This window comes from Scyliorhinus canicula, chromosome 23 (genome assembly GCF_902713615.1).
Source record: "Scyliorhinus canicula chromosome 23, sScyCan1.1, whole genome shotgun sequence".
In the NCBI taxonomy this organism is placed as follows: domain Eukaryota; kingdom Metazoa; phylum Chordata; class Chondrichthyes; order Carcharhiniformes; family Scyliorhinidae; genus Scyliorhinus; species Scyliorhinus canicula.
In genome coordinates this window covers 25,788,088-25,809,697 of record NC_052168.1, presented here as the reverse complement: position 1 = coordinate 25,809,697, position 21,610 = coordinate 25,788,088, and the positions used below count along the sequence as shown (strand labels likewise).

At 50.0% G+C, this 21,610-nt stretch overlaps 8 non-coding genes across 8 annotated transcripts; 4 read left to right on the top strand and 4 right to left on the bottom strand.

The window, feature by feature from the left end:
- Nucleotides 1-386: 386 nt before the first annotated feature.
- On the top strand, nucleotides 387-459 carry trnar-ccu. Its single transcript has one exon. It is a non-coding gene; the product is annotated as a tRNA-Arg (tRNA).
- A 2,118-nt stretch (nucleotides 460-2,577) lies between these two features.
- On the top strand, nucleotides 2,578-2,650 carry trnar-ccu. Its single transcript has one exon. It is a non-coding gene; the product is annotated as a tRNA-Arg (tRNA).
- A 4,075-nt stretch (nucleotides 2,651-6,725) lies between these two features.
- Nucleotides 6,726-6,798, bottom strand: trnar-ccu. Its single transcript has one exon. It is a non-coding gene; the product is annotated as a tRNA-Arg (tRNA).
- Nucleotides 6,799-7,961: 1,163 nt separating this feature from the next.
- On the top strand, nucleotides 7,962-8,034 carry trnar-ccu. Its single transcript has one exon. It is a non-coding gene; the product is annotated as a tRNA-Arg (tRNA).
- An 8,861-nt stretch (nucleotides 8,035-16,895) lies between these two features.
- trnar-ccu lies at nucleotides 16,896-16,968 on the bottom strand. The gene has a single exon. It is a non-coding gene; the product is annotated as a tRNA-Arg (tRNA).
- A 604-nt stretch (nucleotides 16,969-17,572) lies between these two features.
- On the top strand, nucleotides 17,573-17,645 carry trnar-ccu. Its single transcript has one exon. It is a non-coding gene; the product is annotated as a tRNA-Arg (tRNA).
- Nucleotides 17,646-19,307: 1,662 nt separating this feature from the next.
- trnar-ccu lies at nucleotides 19,308-19,380 on the bottom strand. Its single transcript has one exon. It is a non-coding gene; the product is annotated as a tRNA-Arg (tRNA).
- A 1,692-nt stretch (nucleotides 19,381-21,072) lies between these two features.
- Nucleotides 21,073-21,145, bottom strand: trnar-ccu. Its single transcript has one exon. It is a non-coding gene; the product is annotated as a tRNA-Arg (tRNA).
- Nucleotides 21,146-21,610: the final 465 nt, after the last annotated feature.

Below are 21,610 nucleotides of genomic sequence, written 5' to 3'. Positions count from 1 at the left end.
CCAACTGAGCTAAACAATCTGTATTTGGTTGGAACAAGTTCGTGAGAAGAGCCTTGGAGCATTAAAGGGGCTAGATAAATGCAGGCTATTGTTGTTGATGGCACCAAGAATACATTACATTGCGTACTTATGCATGTCCTATATTTTTCTCATGTACGGAGCGATCTGTCTGGACTGTGCGCAGAACAATACTTTTCACTGTACCTCGGTACACGTGACAATAAATTAAATTCAAATTCCAATTCAGGGTGTTGTTAGCAATGGCGGGTGGAAATAGTTTCCATTCATGATGAGCACTTTGAGAAACACGAGGCATTTCACAGATGTTTGGTCCCCATCGGCAGCCTCTTTTCAATTGTGCTTTGATTGTGGTAGAGTAACATGCAGCCCCAGTGGCCTAATGGATAAGGCACTGGCCTCCTAAGCCAGGGATTGTGGGTTCGAGTCCCATCTGGGGTGGTGTGTGTGTATTTTGAAACATTCTCTCGCTGGCCCCTCAATTCAATTTCCATTCAAATTAACTCCAGCTCCAATCTGCTCTCTTCAACAATCCCCATGGCGACAGGGAGCTGAGGGAAGCAGATTCAATGAAAGCATTGAGGCAATTGGATAAACACTGGAGATAAGATTTGTCGAGGAAGGGAGTGGGATTAACTGCAGAGCTCCAGCGAAGAGCTAGGACAGGCACTGTGGGCCGAAGGGCCCCATTCCGCACTGTCAGATTCTAGGTAAATCCATACATCTGAAATGTTGGGCAGAATTTTCCGTTTGGGAGCCTAAGTGTTGACGCTGGGACTGAATTGCACGCGGTGCACTCTGCCATTGGGGGGCGCTATTTCTCAACCAATTCATGACAATGGGCCAGCACTCTGTCCACGTGAATCTAGACCAATTCTTGTTCCTGCCACCTTGGATTGGCTGGAGCCGGAATTGGCGCTGGAGAGTTTGACAATGGAGCTGCTTATAAACACCCATTCCATCCGAGAAGATGGCTCCACGAAGAGCTGCCCTCCCCCCCCCCCCCCCCCCCACCCCGCCGCCACAATTTGCAGACGTGGAGCTTGACCGAATGTTGGATGTGCCGGAGGAGAGGCAGGGCGCCCCCTTCCGCAGGATGGGCAGGAGGCTACCGCCTCACGGTGGTCAACCGGTCCTGGGCGGAGGTGGTGAGTGCTGTGAACCTCACCAGGCGGACTGGCGCACAGTGACGCAAGAAGGTGAACCTCCTCCTTAGGGCAGCTCGGGTGAGTTACCACCTCTGTTCCCCTGGCATCACTCCTGGCTTCACAGTTGAATCTTCGCCACATTGATTGTTGGGTATCTGTGGGCGGATCTCTCCGAGGTCAGTGGTGAGCGCTGTCATTTGTCACATGTAGCGTATTGAAATTCCAATGTGCTCATTGTTCATGAACAGTTCCTATACGGAATAGTACCAGCAGAGGGAGTCTGAAGAATCTGTTTCCATAAAGGGGCCATGTGGATTTTACATGTGTTCTGTTCATTCTGGGCTGTCTCTGCCCATTCCCTGTCCCAAGAGCCCCACACTGACAGCGAGGATTATGTAAGATGTGAAGCCATGAATCTGTTCAGAGGGGTGTTTATGTGGAGGAGGCAGCATTTTAAGTTGCGGCTACCCAGCCGCAATCAGACAGGCACACAAGCTGCTCAGCTCTAACAAGCAAGGAAGCTGTTCCAGAGCAGCTTCATCACTCTTCCTGATTCAAATGGCATTGCCTGTGCGCACTCTACCAAGCTTAGACGCACATCTGGAGCCATCCTCTGTATTGGGGCAGCAGGTTGGCACAGTGGTTAGCACTGTTGCTCCCCAAGACCAGGGACCTGGGTTCGGTTTCTGGCTTCGGTCACTATCTATGCGGAGCCGGCATGTTCTCCCCGTGTCTGCGTGGGTTTCCTCCGGGTGCTCCGGTTTCCTCCCACAGTCCAAAGATGTGCCATCCATGAACACCTTGAACAGGAAATGCTGGACAATCCCAGTGGGTCTGACAGCTTCTGTGGGGAGAGAAGGGAGCTAACGCCTTGACTCTTTGTCAGCATCTGCAGTCATTCACTTTTATTAACACCCTGAAACTTGAGCAGCATAACACATTTCAGAGCTGTCAATTGCTCTTAGATTGGCTTGCTGTCAAATGTAGCCCCAGTGGCCTAATGGATAAGGCACTGGCCTCCTAAACCAGGGATTGTTGGTTCGATTACAACTGGGCTGGGGCTCATTTTTAAACATTCTCTTTCTGGCACATCGTAGCCCTGTGTCAACTTTATCTCAATTCAAGTTCACTTCAGCTACAAGCATGCTCTCTTTAAGTGGGCCATTTGGCCCTTCGAGCCTGCACTGCCCTTCAATACTATTGTGGCTGATCCTCTATTGCAACGGTGTTCTCCCGCGCTCTCTCCACACCCCTTCCTGCCTTCAGAGTCTAGAAATCCATCTATTTCCATTGTTAAATATATCTACATTTCATGATGGGCACTTTGATAAACACGAGGCATCTCAGAGATTTTCGTCCCCATCGGCAGCCTCTTTTCAATTGTGCTTTGATTGAGGCAGAGTAACATGTAGCCCCAGTGGCCTAATGGATAAGACACTGGCCTCCTAAGCCAGGGATTGTGGGTTCGAGTCCCATCTGGGGTGGTGTGTGTATTTTGAAACATTCTCTCGCTGGCCCCTCAATTCAATCTCCATTCAAATTAACTCCAGCTCCAATCTGCTCTCTTCAACAATCCCCATGGCGACAGGGAGCTGAGGGAAGCAGATTCAATAAAAGCATTGAGGCAATTGGATAAACACTGGAAGATAAGATTTGTCGAGGAAGGGAGTGGGATTAACTGCAGATCTCCAGCGAAGAGCTAGGACAGGCACTGTGGGCCGAACAGCCCCATTCCGCACTGTCAGATTCTAGGTAAATCCATACATCTGAAATGTTGGGCAGAATTCTCCGTTTGGGAGCCTAAGTGTTGCCGCTGGGACTGAATTGCACGCAGTGCACTCTGCCATTGGGGGGGGCTATTTCTCAACCAATTAATGACAATGGGCCAGCACTCTGTCCACGTGAATCTAGACCAATTGTTGTTCCTGCCACCTTGGATTGGCTGGAGCCCGAATTGGCGCTGGAGAGTTTGACAATGGAGCTGCTTATAAACACCCATTCCATCCGAGAAGATGGCTCCACGAAGAGCTGCTCCCCCCCCCCCCCCCCCAGCCGCCACAATTTGCAGACGTGGAGCTTGACCGAATGTTGGATGCGGAGGAGGAGAGGCGGGACACCCCCTTCCGCAGGATGGGCAGGAGGCTACCGTCTCACGGTGGTCAACCGAGCCTGGGCAGAGATGGCGAGAGGCGGTGAGTGTTGCGAACCTCACCAGGCGGACTGGCACAGAGTGACGCAAGAAGGTGAACCTCCTCCTTAGGGCAGCTCGGGTGAGTCACCACCTCTGTTCCCCTGGCATCACTCCTGGCATCACAGTTGAATCTTCGCCACATTGATTGTTGGGTATTTGTGGGCGGATCTCTCCGAGGTCAGTGGTGAGCGCTGTCATTTGCCACCTGCAGTGTATTGAAATTCCAATGTGCAAGTTGTTCATGTGCACGTCCTATACGGAATAGTACCAGCAGAGGGAGTCTGAAGAATCTGTTTCCATAAAGGGGCCATGCGGATTTTACATGTGTTCTGTTCATTCTGGGCTGTCTCTGCCCATTCCCTGTCCCAAGAGCCCCACACTGACAGCGAGGATTATGTAAGATGTGAAGCCATGAATCTGTTCAGAGGGGTGATTATGTGGAGGAGGCAGCATTTTAAGTTGCGGCTACCCAGCCGCAATCAGACAGGCACACAAGCTGCTCAGCTCTAACAAGCAAGGAAGCTGTTCCAGAGCAGCTTCATCACTCTTCCTGATTCAAATGGCATTGCCTGTGCGCAGTCTACCAAGCTTAGACGCACATCTGGAGCCATCCTCTGTATTGGGGCAGCAGGTTGGCACAGTGGTTAGCACTGTTGCTTCCCAAGACCAGGGACCTGGGTTCGGTTTCTGGCTTCGGTCACTATCTATGCGGAGCCGGCATGTTCTCCCCGTGTCTGCGTGGGTTTCCTCCGGGTGCTCCGGTTTCCTCCCACAGTCCATGGATGTGCCATCCATGAACACCTTGAACAGGAAATGCTGGACAATCCCAGTGGGTCTGACAGCTTCTGTGGAGACAGAAGGGAGCTAACGCCTTGACTCTTTGTCAGCATCTGCAGTCATTCACTTTTATTAACACCCTGAAACTTGAGCAGCATAACACATTTCAGAGCTGTCAATTGCTCTTAGATTGGCTTGCTGTCAAATGTAGCCCCAGTGGCCTAATGGATAAGGCACTGACCTCCTAAACCAGGAATTGTTGGTTCGATTCCAACTGGGCTGGGGCTCATTTTTAAACATTCTCTCTCTGGCACATCATAGCCCTGTGTCAACTTTATCTCAATTCAAGTTCACTTCAGCTACAAGCTTGTTCTCTTTAAGTAGGCCATTTGGCCCTTCGAGCCTGCACTGCCCTTCAATACTATTGTGGCTGATCCTCTATCGCAACGGTGTTCTCACGCGCTTTCTCCACACCCCGTCCTGCCTTTAGAGTCCAGAAATCCATCTACTTCCTTCTTAAATATATCTACATTTATTCCACATTCACCACCCTCTGAATGAAGACATTTCCTCTCATCTCCATCCGAAATGGCCTGTTCTGTATCCTCAGACTGTGATCTGGGTTCTAGACCCCTCCCAGCCAGAGGAAACACAGTCTGTCCAACCCTGCCAGCATTTTATAAATTTCAATTAGATCCTCTCTCATTCTTCGAAATTCCAGGGAATGCAGGTCCAGCTGACTCAATCTCTCCTCATGCCAATCCTGCCATCCCAGGGATTAGTCTGGTGAACCTTCGCTGCACTCCCTCTGTGGCAAGTGTGTCCTTTCTTAGGTAAGGAGACCAAAACTGCCCACAATACTCCAGGTGTGGTCTCACCAAGGCACTGTACGGCCGCAGGAAGACATCCTTGCTCTGGTACGAACCGGTCTGTAATTCCCTTTTCCCCCCTCCTTCCTGTTTTAAATAGCGGAGTTACATTTGCCACCCTCCAAACTGTCCGGACTCTCCAGGTCTCTGTCTCGCCATTCCTGCCCTCTTGCCCTTCCCTGAGTTCCATCTCTCCGTTGTTGGTGACCGTGCCTGGGCTCTATGTTCTGGGATTCCATTCCTAAACCCCCTCCAGCTCTCTACCCCTGTCTCCACAAGATCTCAACGCTGCTTAAACCTTGCCCCTTGACCCTCGGTTTTGATCACCTCTCCTGATATCTTCCAGATGAGGCTGAGTGTAACATTGTGTTGGAGCGCGCTCCTGTGAAGGGCCTTGGGACATCAAAGGGGCTAGATAAAGGCAGGTTGCTGTTGTAGATAGATCCAGGGTGTTATTGGCGACAACAGATTAGACAGATGAAAATAGTTTCCACTCATGATGAGCACTTTGAAAGTCGAGAAACATGCAGTGTTTCAGGTTTGTCAATTGCTCTTAGATGGTCCCAGATTGGAAACAGTAAAGGGGTTGATGTTTAGTTCAAGGTGGGGAGGGAGTTGTCATGATATGCAGACACACACATAATGACAAACAAAGAACATAGAATAAAGAAAAGTACAGCACAGGAACAGGCCCTTCGGCCCTCCAAGCCCGTGCTGACCATGCTGCCCGTCTAAACTAAAAATCTTCCGCACATCCTGGGTCCGTATCCCTCTATTCCCATCCTATTCATGTATTTGTCAAGATGCCCCTTAAATGTCACTATCGTCCCTGCTTCCACCACCTCCTCCGGCAGCGAGTTCCAGGAACCCACTACCCTCTGTGTAAAAAACTTCCCTCGTACATCTCCTCTAAACCTTGCCCCTCGCACCTTAAACCTACGCCCCCTAGTAATTGACCCCTCTACCCTGGGGAAAAGTCTCTGACTATCCACTCTGTCCATGACCCTCATAATCGTGTAGACCTCTATCAGGTCGCCCCTCAACCTCTGTCGTTCCAGTGACTACAGACAAGCAGCTAACGGGCACAGAGAACAGGACATGACCAATAAGCAGGCAGGACACTCAGGGGTGGGATCTGACTGTAAAATACACAAGGCCCTCACACTCCGCCTCTGTCCACTAATGAACATCTAGAGAGTCAGTCAAGGGTGCTGTTACAATCTCACACCTCCACCACGTGGCTAAGAGCTAGTCTGGTTCAGTCAGACAGAGTAACCACACTTAAATTAGCAGAGAGTTGAACTCACAGAGAACTGTGCTAACTGTGCTACTGGTTCAATAAATCAGATTGGACTAACTTCAAGGTCTGGAGTATCTTTCTGATCTAAGGTGCATCCTGTTGCAGTCAGAGTTAGACCAGTGTACGTAACACGACAGGGGTGGAGTAAACTCCACCACACACTGACCCAAGGCCAGAACCGAACCCAGGTCTCTGGTGCTGTGAGGCCACAGTGCGATCCACTGTGCCATCCATCCGACTCTCTGCCTCTTCCTTTTGCAAAGTTTATCTTCCAACGTTTATCCAATTGTTCTTCGGGAATCTGCTTTTCCTTCAATCCTGGGGATTGTTGAAGAGAGCAGATCGGAGCTGAAGTGAATTTGAATTGAGATTGAATTGAGAGGTGACAATGAGCCAGAGAGAGAATGTTTAAAAATGAGCCCCACCCCAGATGGGACTTGAACCCACAATTCCTGGCTTAGGAGGCCAGTGCCTTATCCATTAGGCCACTAGGGCTACGTGCTAACAAGTGAAATTTGGACGTCTTGATTGATTGTCACGTACCGGAGTACAGTGATAAGCATTTTTCTGTGGCCAAGGGAACGTACACAGTGCGTACACAGTAGACAAATAGAATAATCAACACAGTACATCGGCAAACAGTGATTGGTTACAGTGTGGAACAAGGGGCCAAACAAAACAAATACATGAGCAAGGGCAGCATAGGGCGTTGTGAAGTGTTCTTACAGGGATCAGTCCGAGGGAGAGTCGTTGAGGAGTCTAGTAGCTGTGGGGAAGAAGCTGTTCCTTTGTCTGGCTGTGCGGGACTTCAGACTAACCTGTACGTCTTGGATAGTGGGAGGAAACCCACGCAGATACGGTGGGAGAAAGTACAAACTCCACACAGACATTCACACAAGGGCAGAATTGAATCCGGCATCCTGGAGCTGTGAGGCAGCAGTGCTAACTACTGTGCCGCCCCCAAAATATTAATGACCCCAGATGGGAATTAAACTCACAATCGCTGCTTTATGAGGCCAGTGCCTTATCCATTAGGCCACTGGGGCTACATGTTAGAAGTAAAGACTCCAAATTCCCAGATGACCATAGAGTAATTTTTCCTTTGCCCCACAGTATCCAAAAGGTTAGGTGGAGTTACGGGGATAAGGTGGAGGCGTGGGCTTAAGTCGGGTGCTCTTTCCAAGGGCCAATGCAGACCCGATGGGCCGAATGGCCTCCTTCTGCTCTGTAGATTCTATGCCGGCCTCTCTCTGCATCACACCAACTCTCCAGCCAACTGAGCTAAACAATCTGTATTTGGTTGGAACAAGCTCGTGAGAAGAGCCTTGGAGCATTAAAGGGGCTAGATAAATGCAGGCTATTGTTGTTGATGGCACCAAGAATACATTACATTGCGTACTTATGCATGTCCTATATTTTTCTCATGTACGGAACGATCTGTCTGGACTGTACGCAGAACAATACTTTTCACTGTACCTCGGTACACGTGACAATAAATTGAATTCAAATTCCAATTCAGGGTGTTGTTAGCAATGGCGGGTGGAAATAGTTTCCATTCACGATGAGCACTTTGAGAAACACGAGGCATTTCACAGATGTTTGGTCCCCATCGGCAGCCTCTTTTCAATTGTGCTTTGATTGAGGCAGAGTAACATGCAGCCCCAGTGGCCTAATGGATAAGGCACTGGCCTCCTAAGCCAGGGATTGTGGGTTCGAGTCCCATCTGGGGTGGTGTGTGTGTATTTTGAAACATTCTCTCGCTGGCCCCTCCATTCAATCTCCATTCAAATGAACTCCAGCTCCAATCTGCTCTTTTCAACAATCCCCATGGCGACAGTGAGCTGAGGGAAGCAGATTCAACAAAAGCATTGAGGCAATTGGATAAACACTGGAAGGTAAGATTTGTCGAGGAAAGGGGAAGGGAGTGGGATTAACTGCAGAGCTCCAGCAAAGAGCTAGGACAGGAACAGTGGGCCAAAGGGCCCCACTCCGCACTGACAAGTTCCCCATTCCCAATTCCACATTCTAGGCAAGTCCATGCATCTGAAATGTTGGGCAGAATTCTCCGTCTGAGGCACTAAGTGTTGACACCAGGACTGAATTGCACGCAGTTCGCATTCCAATGGGGGGTGCTATTTCTCGAGCATTTTACGACATGCCAACGGGCCAGCACACTGCCCACGTGAATCTAGAGCAATTCTTGTTCCCGCTGCCATTAGATTGGCTGGAGCCGGAATTGGCGCTGGAGAGTTTGACAATGGAGCTGCTTATAAACACCCATTCCATCCGAGAAGATGGCACCACGAAGAGCTGCTCCCCCCCTCCCCCCCCCCTCCCGCCGCCACAATTTGCAGACGTGGAGCTTGACCGAAGGTTGGATGCGGAGGAGGAGAGGCGGTACACCCCCATGGGCAGGAGGCTACCGCCTCACGGTGGTCAACCGAGCCTGGGCAGAGATGGTGAGAGGCGGTGAGTGTTGTGAACCTCACCAGGCGGACTGGCGCACAGTGACGCAAGAAGGTGAACCTCCTCCTTAGGGCAGCTCGGGTGAGTCACCACCTCTGTTCCCCTGGCATCACTCCTGGCATCACAGTTGAATCTTCGCCACATTGATTGTTGGGTATTTGTGGGCGGATCTCTCCGAGGTCAGTGGTGAGCGCTGTCATTTGCCACCTGTCGTGTATTGAAATTCCAATGTGCATGTTGTTCATGTGCACGTCCTACACGGAATAGTACCAGCAGAGGGAGTCTGAAGAATCTGTTTCCATAAAGGGGCCTTGTGGATTTTACATGTGTTCTGTTCATTCTGGGCTGTCTCTGCCCATTCCCTGTCCCAAGAGCCCCACACTGACAGCGAGGATTATGTAAGATGTGAAGCCATGAATCTGTTCAGAGGGGTGTTTATGTGGAGGAGGCAGCATTTTAAGTTGCGGCTACCCAGCCGCAATCAGACAGGCACACAAGCTGCTCAGCTCTAACAAGCAAGGAAACTGTTCCAGAGCAGCTTCATCACTCTTCCTGATTCAAATAGCATTGCCTGTGCGCACTCTACCAAGCTTAGACGCACATCTGGAGCCATCCTCTGTATTGGGGCAGCAGGTTGGCACAGTGGTTAGCACTGTTGCTTCACAAGGCCAGGGACTTGGGTTCGGTTTCTGGCTTCGGTCACTGTCTGTACGGAGTCTGCATGTTCTCCCCGTGTCTGCGTGGGTTTCCTCCGGGTGCTCCGGTTTCCTCCCACAGTCCATGGATGTGCCATCCATGAACACATTGAACAGGAAATGCTGGACAATCCCAGTGGGTCTGACAGCTTCTGTGGGGAGAGAAGGGAGCTAACGTCTTGACTCTTTGTCAGCATCTGCAGTCATTCGCTTTTATTAACACCCTGAAACTTGAGCAGCATAACACATTTCAGAGCTGTCAGTTGCTCTTAGATTGGCTTGCTGTCAAATGTAGCCCCAATGGCTAATGGATAAGGCACTGGCCTCCTAAACCAGGGATTGTTGGTTCGATTCCAACTGGGCTGGGGCTCATTTTTAAACATTCTCTCTCTGGCACATCATAGCCCTGTGTCAACTTTATCTCAATTAAAATTCACTTCAGCTACAAACCTGCTCTCTTTAAGTAGGCCATTTGGCCCTTCGAGCCTGCACTGCCCTTCAATACTATTGTGGCTGATCCTCTATCGCAACGGTGTTCTCCCGCTCTCTCCACACCCCTTCCTGCCTTTAGAGTCTAGAAATCCATCTATTTCCATTGTTAAATATATCTACATTTATTCCACACCACCCTCTGAATGGAGACATTTCCCCTCATCTCCATCCGAAATGGCCTGTTCTGTATCCTCAGACTGTGATCTGGGTTCTAGACCCCTCCCAGCCAGAGGAAACACAGTCTGTCCAACCCTGTCAGCATTTTATAAATTTCAATTAGATCCCCTCTCATTCTTCGAAATTCCAGGGAATGCAGGTCCAGCTGACTCATTCTCTCCTCATGCCAATCCTGCCATCCCAGGGATTAGTCTGGTGAACCTTCGCTGCACTCCCTCTGTGGCAAGTGTGTCCTTTCTTAGGTAAGGAGACCAAAACTGCCCACAATACTCCAGGTGTGGTCTCACCAAGGCGCTGTACGGCCGCAGGAAGACATCCTTGCTCTGGTACGAACCGGTCTGTAATTCCCTTTTCCCCCCTCCTTCCTGTTTTAAATAGCGGAGTTACATTTCCCACCCTCCAAACTGTCCGGACTCTCCAGGTCTCTGTCTCGCCATTCCTGCCCTCTTGCCCTTCCCTGAGTTCCATCTCTCTGTCGTTGGCGACCGTGCCTGGGCTCTATGTTCTGGGATTCCATTCCTAAACCCCCTCCAGCTCTCTACCCCTGTCTCCACAAGATCTCAATGCTGCTTAAACCTTTCCCCTTGACCCTCGGTTTTGATCTCCTCTCCTGATATCTTCCAGATGAGGCTGGGTGTAACATTGTGTTGGAGCGCGCTCCTGTGAAGAGCCTTGGGACATCAAAGGGGCTAGATAAAGGCAGGTTGCTGTTGTAGATAGCTCCAGGGTGTTATTGGCGACAACAGATTAGACAGGTGAAAATAGTTTCCACTCATGATGAGCACTTTGAAAGTTGAGAAACATGCAGTGTTTCAGGTTTGTCAATTGCTCTTAGATGGTCCCAGATTGGAAAGAGCAAAGGGGTTGTTAAGTTCAGGGTGGGGAGGAGTGGAGTGCAAATTCCACCACACACTGATCCAAGGCCAGAACTGAACGCAGATCTCTGGTGCTGTGAGGCCACTGTGCTAACCACTGTGCCATCCATCCCACTCCCGGTCTCTTCACTTTGCAAAGTTTATCTTCCAGCGTTTATCCAATTGCTCTTCGGGAATCTGTTTTTCCTTCATCTCACTAAAGTCGTGGGGACTTTTAAAGAGAGCAGATTGGAGTTGGCATGAAGTTGAATTGAGATTGAATTGAGGGGTTAAAATGAGCCAGAGAGAGAATGTTTAAAAATGTGCCCCACCCCAGATGGGACTTGAACCCACAATCCTAGGATTAGGAGGCCAGTGCCTCATCCATTAGGCCACTGGGGCTACATAGCCGAAAGGGAAATTTGGAGGTCTTGATTGATTGATTGATTGATTGATTGATTGATTGATTGATTGATTGATTGATTGATTGATTGATTGATTGATTGATTGATTGATTGTCACGTACCGAAGTACAGTGATTAGCATTTTTCTGTGGCCAAGGGAACGTACAGAGTACGTACACATTAGACAAAAAGAATAATCCGCAAAGTGCATTGACAAACAGTGATTGGTCACAGTGCGGAGCAAGGGGCCAAACAAAGCAAATACATGAGCAAGAGCAGCATAGGGCGTCGTGAAACAGGTAACATTTCAGGTGAATTAATTTGCCCAGAACCTGACAGGCCATTCAGCCCATTGTGTCTGTACTGACAACAAATTCATCCCACTCCTCTCCTTCCCCGCCTTGAAAATTTTTCCTTCCATAAGACCACAAGAAATAGGAACAGGAGGAGGCCATTCAGCCCTTCGAAACTGCTCTGCCATTTAATAAGACCATGGCAGCTCTGGCACTCACTAAGCTCACGTTCCTGCTTTCTCTACACAACCCTTAATTCCCCTACTCACTTTTTCTGCTCAACTTAAAGGCATATATCCACTAAATATCCATGGATCAAAAATGATAGGAACAAAGTCAAAGAAATGGGAAATACAGGAATCCAAAGGAAGGACCCTGACCCCATCCATTACACACACTGCTGAAAATGCCATGGTGTCAAACCCGCTCTCACTGGCTCAGGAGGCTAGGACCTTACCATTCCGTCCATGAAGTTCATCGTTCACTGATACCTACCTGAGGATGCTATCAGGTGGTACTCCCCTTGGCTAGATCTGGCTGCTATTCATCCTGGGATGCAATGAAAGCCACTTCTCCACGAAATATCATCTCTTCCCCTCAGCCCTCATCTCCAACAATTTGTGAAGAATGACGAAGATTAACTTGTGATTTTCTTCATTAAGCTCCTGGTCATGAGGGTTGAGGGTTGAGACCACATCCAATCAGCTGCTTCCATTGCTTCCTGCCCTCTCCCTTGGTAACTGTGCTCAACCTCCTCTGAGATTCCTGCTGTCCCAGTGCTGAACTCGTATCTGTATTTCTAGTTTCTCCCCAATCTCCCCTCGTGCCCTCTTGTTCAGGAAAACCGGGTCCCGGTGCCTCAGCCCTATACCCAACACCCTGATACCCAACCCTGATACCCAACACCCTGATACCCAACACCCTGATACCCAACACCCTGATACCAACACCCTGATACCCAACACCCTGATACCCAACCCTGATACCCAACCCTGATACCCAACCCTGATACCCAACACCCTGATACCCAACCCTGATACCCAACACCCTGATACCCAACACCCTGATACCCAACCCTGATACCCAACACCCTGATACCCAACACCCTGATACCCAACCCTGATACCCAACACCCTGATACCCAACACTCTGATACCAACACCCTGATACCCAACACCCTGATACCCAACCCTGATACCCAACACCCTGATACCCAACCCTGATACCCAACACCCTGATACCCAACACCCTGATACCCAACACCCTGATACCCAACACCCTGATACCCAACACCCTGATACCCAACACCCTGATACCCAACACCCTGATACCCAACACCCTGATACCCAACACCCTGATACCCAACCCTGATACCCAACACCCTGATACCCAACCCTGATACCCAACCCTGATACCCAACACCCTGATACCCAACACCCTGATACCCAACCCTGATACCCAACCCTGATACCCAACACCCTGATACCCAACCCTGATACCCAACACCCTGATACCCAACACCCTGATACCCAACACCCTGATACCCAACCCTGATACCCAACCCTGATACCCAACACCCTGATACCCAACCCTGATACCCAACACCCTGATACCCAACACCCTGATACCCAACACCCTGATACCCAACACCCTGATACCCAACACCCTGATACCCAACCCTGATACCCAACACCCTGATACCCAACACCCTGATACCCAACACCCTGATACCCAACACCCTGATACCCAACACCCTGATACCCAACACCCTGATACCCAACACCCTGATACCCAACACTCTGATACCCAACCCTGATACCCAACACTCTGATACCCAACCCTGATACCCAACACCCTGATACCCAACCCTGATACCCAACACCCTGATACCCAACACCCTGATACCCAACACCCTGATACCCAACACCCTGATACCCAACACCCTGATACCCAACACCCTGATACCCAACACCCTGATACCCAACCCTGATACCCAACACCCTGATACCCAACACCCTGATACCCAACACCCTGATACCCAACCCTGATACCCAACACCCTGATACCCAACACCCTGATACCCAACACCCTGATACCCAACACCCTGATACCCAACCCTGATACCCAACCCTGATACCCAACACCCTGATACCCAACACCCTGATACCCAACACCCTGATACCCAACACCCTGATACCCAACACCCTGATACCCAACCCTGATACCCAACACCCTGATACCCAACCCTGATACCCAACACCCTGATACCCAACACCCTGATACCCAACACTCTGATACCCAACACCCTGATACCCAACACCCTGATACCCAACACCCTGATACCCAACACCCTGATACCCAACACCCTGATACCCAACACTCTGATACCCAACCCTGATACCCAACACTCTGATACCCAACCCTGATACCCAACCCTGATACCCAACACTCTGATACCCAACACCCTGATACCCAACCCTGATACCCAACACTCTGATACCCAACACCCTGATACCCAACACCCTGATACCCAACACCCTGATACCCAACACCCTGATACCCAACCCTGATACCCAACACCCTGATACCCAACACCTGATACCCAACACCCTGATACCCAACACCCTGATACCCAACCCTGATACCCAACACCCTGATACCCAACACCCTGATACCCAACACCCTGATACCCAACCCTGATACCCAACACCCTGATACCCAACCCTGATACCCAACACCCTGATACCCAACACCCTGATACCCAACACCCTGATACCCAACACCCTGATACCCAACCCTGATACCCAACACCCTGATACCCAACCCTGATACCCAACCCTGATACCCAACACCCTGATACCCAACCCTGACACCCAACCCTGATACCCAACCCTGATACCCAACCCTGATACCCAACACCCTGATACCCAACACCCTGATGCCCAACACCCTGATACCCAACCCTGATACCCAACCCTGATACCCAACACCCTGATACCCAACACCCTGATACCCAACCCTGATACCCAACCCTGATACCCAACCCTGATACCCAACACCCTGATACCCAACACCCTGATACCCAACCCTGATACCCAACCCTGATACCCAACACCCTGATACCCAACACCCTGATACCCAACCCTGATACCCAACCCTGATACCCAACCCTGATACCCAACACCCTGATACCCAACACCCTGATACCCAACCCTGATACCCAACCCTGATACCCAACACCCTGATACCCAACACCCTGATACCCAACACCCTGATACCCAACCCTGATACCCAACCCTGATACCCAACCCTGATACCCAACACCCTGATACCCAACGCACTGATACCCAACACCCTGATACCCAACACCCTGATACCCAACCCTGATACCCAACACCCTGATACCCAACCCTGATACCCAACAGCCTGATACCCAACACCCTGATACCCAACACCCTGATACCCAACCCTGATACCCAACCCTGATACCCAACACTCTGATACCCAACACCCTGATACCCAACCCTGATACCCAACACCCTGATACCCAACCCTGATACCCAACACCCTGATACCAACCCTGATACCCAACACCCTGATACCCAACACCCTGATACCCAACCCTGATACCCAACCCTGATACCCAACACCCTGATACCCAACACCCTGATACCCAACACCCTGATACCCAACACCCTGATACCCAACACCCTGATACCCAACCCTGATACCCAACCCTGATACCCAACCCTGATACCCAACACCCTGATACCCAACACCCTGATACCCAACCCTGATACCCAACCCTGATACCCAACACCCTGATACCCAACACCCTGATACCCAACACCCTGATACCCAACCCTGATACCCAACCCTGATACCCAACCCTGATACCCAACACCCTGATACCCAACTCCCTGATACCCAACACCCTGATACCCAACGCACTGATACCCAACACCCTGATACCCAACACCCTGATACCCAACCCTGATACCCAACACCCTGATACCCAACCCTGATACCCAACACCCTGATACCCAACACCCTGATACCCAACACCCTGATACCCAACCCTGATACCCAACCCTGATACCCAACACTCTGATACCCAACACCCTGATACCCAACCCTGATACCCAACACCCTGATACCCAACCCTGATATCCAACACCCTGATACCAACCCTGATACCCAACACCCTGATACCCAACACCCTGATACCCAACCCTGATACCCAACCCTGATACCCAACACCCTGATACCCAACACCCTGATACCCAACACCCTGATACCCAACACCCTGATACCCAACCCTGATACCCAACCCTGATACCCAACACCCTGATACCCAACACCCTGATACCCAACCCTGATATCCAACCCTGATACCCAACCCTGATACCCAACCCTGATACCCAACACCCTGATACCAACCCTGATACCCAACCCTGATACCCAACACCCTGATACCCAACCCTGATACCAACACCCTGATACCCAACACCCTGATACCCAACCCTGATACCCAACACCCTGATACCCAACCCTGATACCCAACACCCTGATACCCAACACCCTGATACCCAACATTCTGCCCGGCCATGCCAGCTGATAGTCAATGGTTCTTGCTCGTTGGGTACTGTCCCCCTCTCGATCAAATCTGCTGTCACCGGCCCACCCACATCACCAAACCAACTCTTGGCCAAGAATTGATCTCATATAATATTCTGTCCTGCACACGATGTGTTTGAATTTCCTCCCTCAACCTCTCCACCTTTCTCCCCGCTGTGTGCTTGAGATCGGAATGCTACTTCAAACAGCGCTCGTTCACCTCGGTTTTGATCACCTCTCCGTATATCTTCCTGAGGCGGCTGGATGTTACATTTTAGATAGATAGATAGAATTTACAGTGCAGAAGGAGGCCATTTGGCCCATCGAGTCTGAACCAGCCCTTGGAAAGAGCACCCCATACCTCCACCCTATCCCCGTAACCCCCCCTAAACTTTTGTTCACTAAGGGGCAATTTAGCGTGGCCAATCCACCTAACCTGCACATCTTTGGGTTGTGGGGGGTGAGACCCACGCAGATACGGTGGGGGAAAGTGAAAACTCCACACAGACAGTCACACAAGGGCAGCATTGGATCTGGAATCCTGGAGCTGTGAGGCAGCAGTGCTAACTACTGTGCCACTGTAAAATTATTCATCACCCCAGATGGGACTTGAACCCACAATCCCTAGCTTAGGAGGCCAGTGCCTTATCCATTAGGCCACTGGGGCTACATGACAGCTGCGAAGACTCCATAGTCCCAGATGACCATAGAGTAATTTTTCCTTTGCCCCACAGTATCCAAACGTTTAGGTGGAGTTACGGGGATAAGGTGGAGGCGTGGGCTTAAGTCGGGTGCTCTTCCCAAGGGCCAGTGCAGACCCAATGGGCCGAATAGCCTCCTTCTGCAATGTAGATTCTATGATTCACTGATTCTATGCTGGCCTCGCTCTGCATCAAGCCTATTTACCAGCCATCTAAGCTAAACAATCTGTATTTGGTTGGAACAAGCTCGTGAATAGAGCCTTGGAGCATTAAAGGGGCTAGATAAATGTAGGCTATTGTTGTTGATGGCACCAAGATTACATTGTGTACTTATGTATGTCCTATATTTTTCTCATGTACGGAACGCTCTGTCTGGACTGCACGCAGAACAATACTTTTCACTGTACCTCGGCACACGTGACAATAAATTAAATTCAAATTCCAATTCCGGGTGGAAATAGTTTCTATTCATGATGAGCACTTTGAGAAACACGAGACATTTCAGAGATGTTTGGTCCCCATCGGCAGCCTCTTTTCAATTGTGCTTTGATTGAGGTAGAGTAACATGTAGCCCCAGTGGCCTAATGGATAAGGCACTGGCCTCCTAAGCCAGGGATTGTGGGTTCGAGTCCCATCTGGGGTGGTTTGTGTGTATTTTGAAACATTCTCTCGCTGGCTCCTCAGAACCCCTCCATTCAATCTCCATTCAAATTCACTCCAGCTCTCTTCAACAATCCCCATGGTGACAGTGAGCTGAGGGAAGCAGATTCAACAAAAGCATCGAGGCAATTGAAAGGGGAAGGGAGTGGGATTAACTGCAGAGCTCCAGCAAAGAGCTAGGACAGGTACAGTGGGTCGAAGGGCCTCATTCCGCACGGGCAAGTTCCGAATTCCCCATTTTGCATTGTGGGCAAGTCCATGCATCTGAAATGTTGGGTAAACCGTTTCAGAGCCTAAGTGTTGATTCCAGGACTAAATTGCATGGGGTGCTATTTCTCAAGCAATTCATGACATGCCAACGGGCTAGCACTCTGTCCACGTGAATCTAGAGCAATTCTCGTTCCTGCCGCTGTTGGATTGGCTGGGGCCGGAATTGGCGCTGGAGAGCTTGACAAGCCGGAGCAGCTGAGAAACACCCATTCCATCCGAGAAGATGGCTCAGTGAAGAGCTGCTTCTCTGCCATCCGCCTCGATTTGTAGATGTGGAGCTTGACCGAATGTTGGATGTGCCGGAGGAGGAGAGGCGGGACACCCCCTTCCGTACGATGGGCAGGAGGCTACCGCCTCACGGTGGTCACCCGGTCCTGGGCGGAGATGGCGAGAGGCGGTGAGTGCTGTGAACCTCGCCAGGCGGACTGGCGCACAGTGACGCAAGAAGGGACAGCACGGTAGCATGGTGGTTAGCATAAATGCTTCACAGCTCCTGGGTCCCAGGTTCAATTCCCGGCTGGGTCACTGCCTGTGCGGAGTCTGCACGTCCTCCCCCTGTGTGCGTGGGTTTCCTCCGGGTGCTCCGGTTTCCTCCCACAGTCCAAAGATGTGCGGGTTAGGTGGATTGGCCATGCTAAATTGCCCGTAGTGTCCTAAAAAGTAAGGTTAATGGGGGGATTGTTGGGTTATGGGTATAGGGTGGATACGTGGGTTTGAGTAGGGTGATCATTGCTTGGCACAACATCGAGGGCCGAAGGGCCTGTTCTGTGCTGTACTGTTCTATGTTCTATGTTCTAAGGTGAACCTCCTCCTTAGGGCAGCTCGGGTGAGTCACCACCTCTGTTCCCCTGGCATCACTCCTGGCTTCACAGTTGAATCTTCGCCACATTGATTGTTGGGTATTTGTGGGCGGATTTCTCCGAGGTCAGTGGTGAGCGCTGTCATTTGCCACCTGTAGTGTATTGAAATTCCAATGTGCATGTTGTTCATGTGCACTTCCTACACGGAATAGTACCAGCAGAGGGAGTCTGAAGAATCTGTTTCCATAAAGGGGCCATGCGGATTTTACATGTGTTCTGTTCACTGTCGGCCTCCCTAGAGGGACGTGAAATGTATATAGGACCAATTAAAAGAAAGACAGAATATACATTCTGTACACTAAAGTAAATTAATGCAGGTGAGAAAAATGTGATGTAAATATACAATTGATTATAAATATGAGATATGCCAATAAAAAGATTTATTTTTAAAAATCTGCTTCCCTCAGCTCACTGTCGCCATGGGGATTGTTGAAGAGAGCAGATTGGAGCTGGAATTAATTTGAATGGAGATTGAATTGAGGGGCCAGCGAGAGAATGTTTCAAAATACACACACCACCCCAGATGGGACTTGAACCCACAATCCCTGGCTTAGGAGGCCAGTGCCTTATCCATTAGGCCACTGGGGATACATGTTACTCTGCCTCAATCAAAGCACAATTGAAAAGAGGCTGCCGATGGGGAATGAAAATCTCTGAAATGTCTCGTGTTTCTCAAAGTGCTCATCATGAATGGAAGCTATAACCAGCCCGGCTAGCTCGGTCGGTAGAGCATGGGACTCTTAATCTCGAGCCCCACGTTAGACGCTTTCATGAATGGAAACTATTTCCACCCGCCATTGCTAACAACATCCTGAATTGGAATTTAATTTATTGTCACGTCTACTGAGGTACAGTGAAAAGTATTGTTCTGCGTACAGTCCAGACAGATCATTCCGTACATGAAAAAAAAACATAGGACATGCATAAGTACAGATTGTAATGGATTCTTGAGCCACCAACAACAACAGCCTGCATTTATCTAGCCCCTTTAATTCTCCAAGGCTCTTCTCAGGAGTGATTTCCAACCAAATACAGATTGTTTAGCTCAGTTGGCTGGAGAGTTAGTGTGATGCAGAGCGAGGCCAGCAGAGAATCTACAGTGCAGAAGGAGGCCATTCCGCCCATCGGGTCTGCAATGGCCCTGTGAAAGAGCACCCTACCTAATCTCCCGCCTCTACCCTACCCTCGTAACCCCACCTAAACTTTTGGACACAACAGGGCAAACTCGCCACCTTCCCATTGATTCTGTCTACACCTCCCGCTGTCTCAGGAAGGCCGCCAGCATTGTCAGAGACCCCTCCCACCCAGGCTTTGCCTTCTTCCAGACCCTTCCATCAGGCAGAAGATACAGAAATCTGAAGACTCGCACATCCAGACATAGGAACAGCTTCTTCCCCACAGCTACCAGACTCCTCAACGACTCCCCCTCGGACTGATCTGTTCCCTGTAAGAACACTATTCACGACGCCCTATGCTGCTCTTACTCATGTATTTGCTTTGTTTGTCCTCTTGTTCCACACTGTAACCAATCACTGTTCAACCAACCAACCCACCAACCCACCGTGTAGCCCTCGTGGCCTCATGGATTAGGCACTGGCCTCCTAAGCCAGGGATTGTGGGTTTGAGTCCCATCTGGGGTGGGGCTCATTTTTAAACATTCTAGCTCTGGCTCATTGTAACCCTCAATTCAATCTCAATCTCAATTCAAATTCCAGAGATGAAGGAAAGCAGATTCCTGAAGAACTGTTGGATAAACGCTGGAATATAAACGTCCAATTTGTCCAGCTCCAATTCCGGCCCCAGCGAATCCAACGGTGGCAGGAACGAGAATTGCTCCAGGTGCACATGGACAGAGTGCTGGACCATTAGCATGTCATGAATTGCTCGAGAAATAGCGCCCCCAGCGTGCAATTCAGACCCAGCGTTAGTTCTTAGTTGGAGAACTTAGTTCTCAAATGAAGAATTTTGCCCAACATTTCAGATGTCCGGACTTGCCCAGAATCTGACAGTGTGGAATGAGGCCATTCGGCCCAGTGTACCTGTCCTAGCTCTTTGCTGGAGCTCTGCAGTTAATCTCATTCACTGCCTCTTCCCTCAACAAATCTTATCTTCCAGTGTTTATCCAATTGCCTCGATGGTTTTATTGAATCTGCTTCCCTCAGCTCACTGGCGCCATGGGGATAGTTGAAGAGAGCAGATTGGAGCTGGAGTGAATTTGAATGGAGTTTGAAACAAGATGCTCTGAGGAGCCAGCGAGAGAATGTTTCAAAATACACACATCACCCCAGATGGGACTTGAACCCACAATCCCTGGCTTAGGAGGCCAGTGCCTTATCCATTAGGCCACTGGGGCTACATGTTACTCTGTCTCAATCAAAGCACAATTGAAAAGAGGCTGCCGATGGGGACCAAACATCTCTGAAATGCCTCGTGTTTCTCAAAGTGCTCATCATGAATGGAAACTATTTCCACCCGCCATTGCTAACAACATCCTGAATTGGAATTTGAATTTAATTTATTGTCACGTGTACCGAGGTACAGTGAAAAGTATCGTTCTGCGTACAGTCCAGACAGATCGTTTCATACAAGAAAACAACATAGATCATACATAAGTACGCGATGTAATAAATCCTTGAGCCAACAATGGGCCTGCATTTATCTAGCCCCTTTAATGCTCCAAAGCTCTTCTCAGGAGTGATTTCCAAGCAAATACAGATTGTTTAGCTCAGTTGGCTGGAGAGTTGGCGTGATGCAGAGAGAGGCCGGCATAGAATCTACTGTGCAGAAGGAGGCCATTCCGCCCATCGGGTCTGCACTG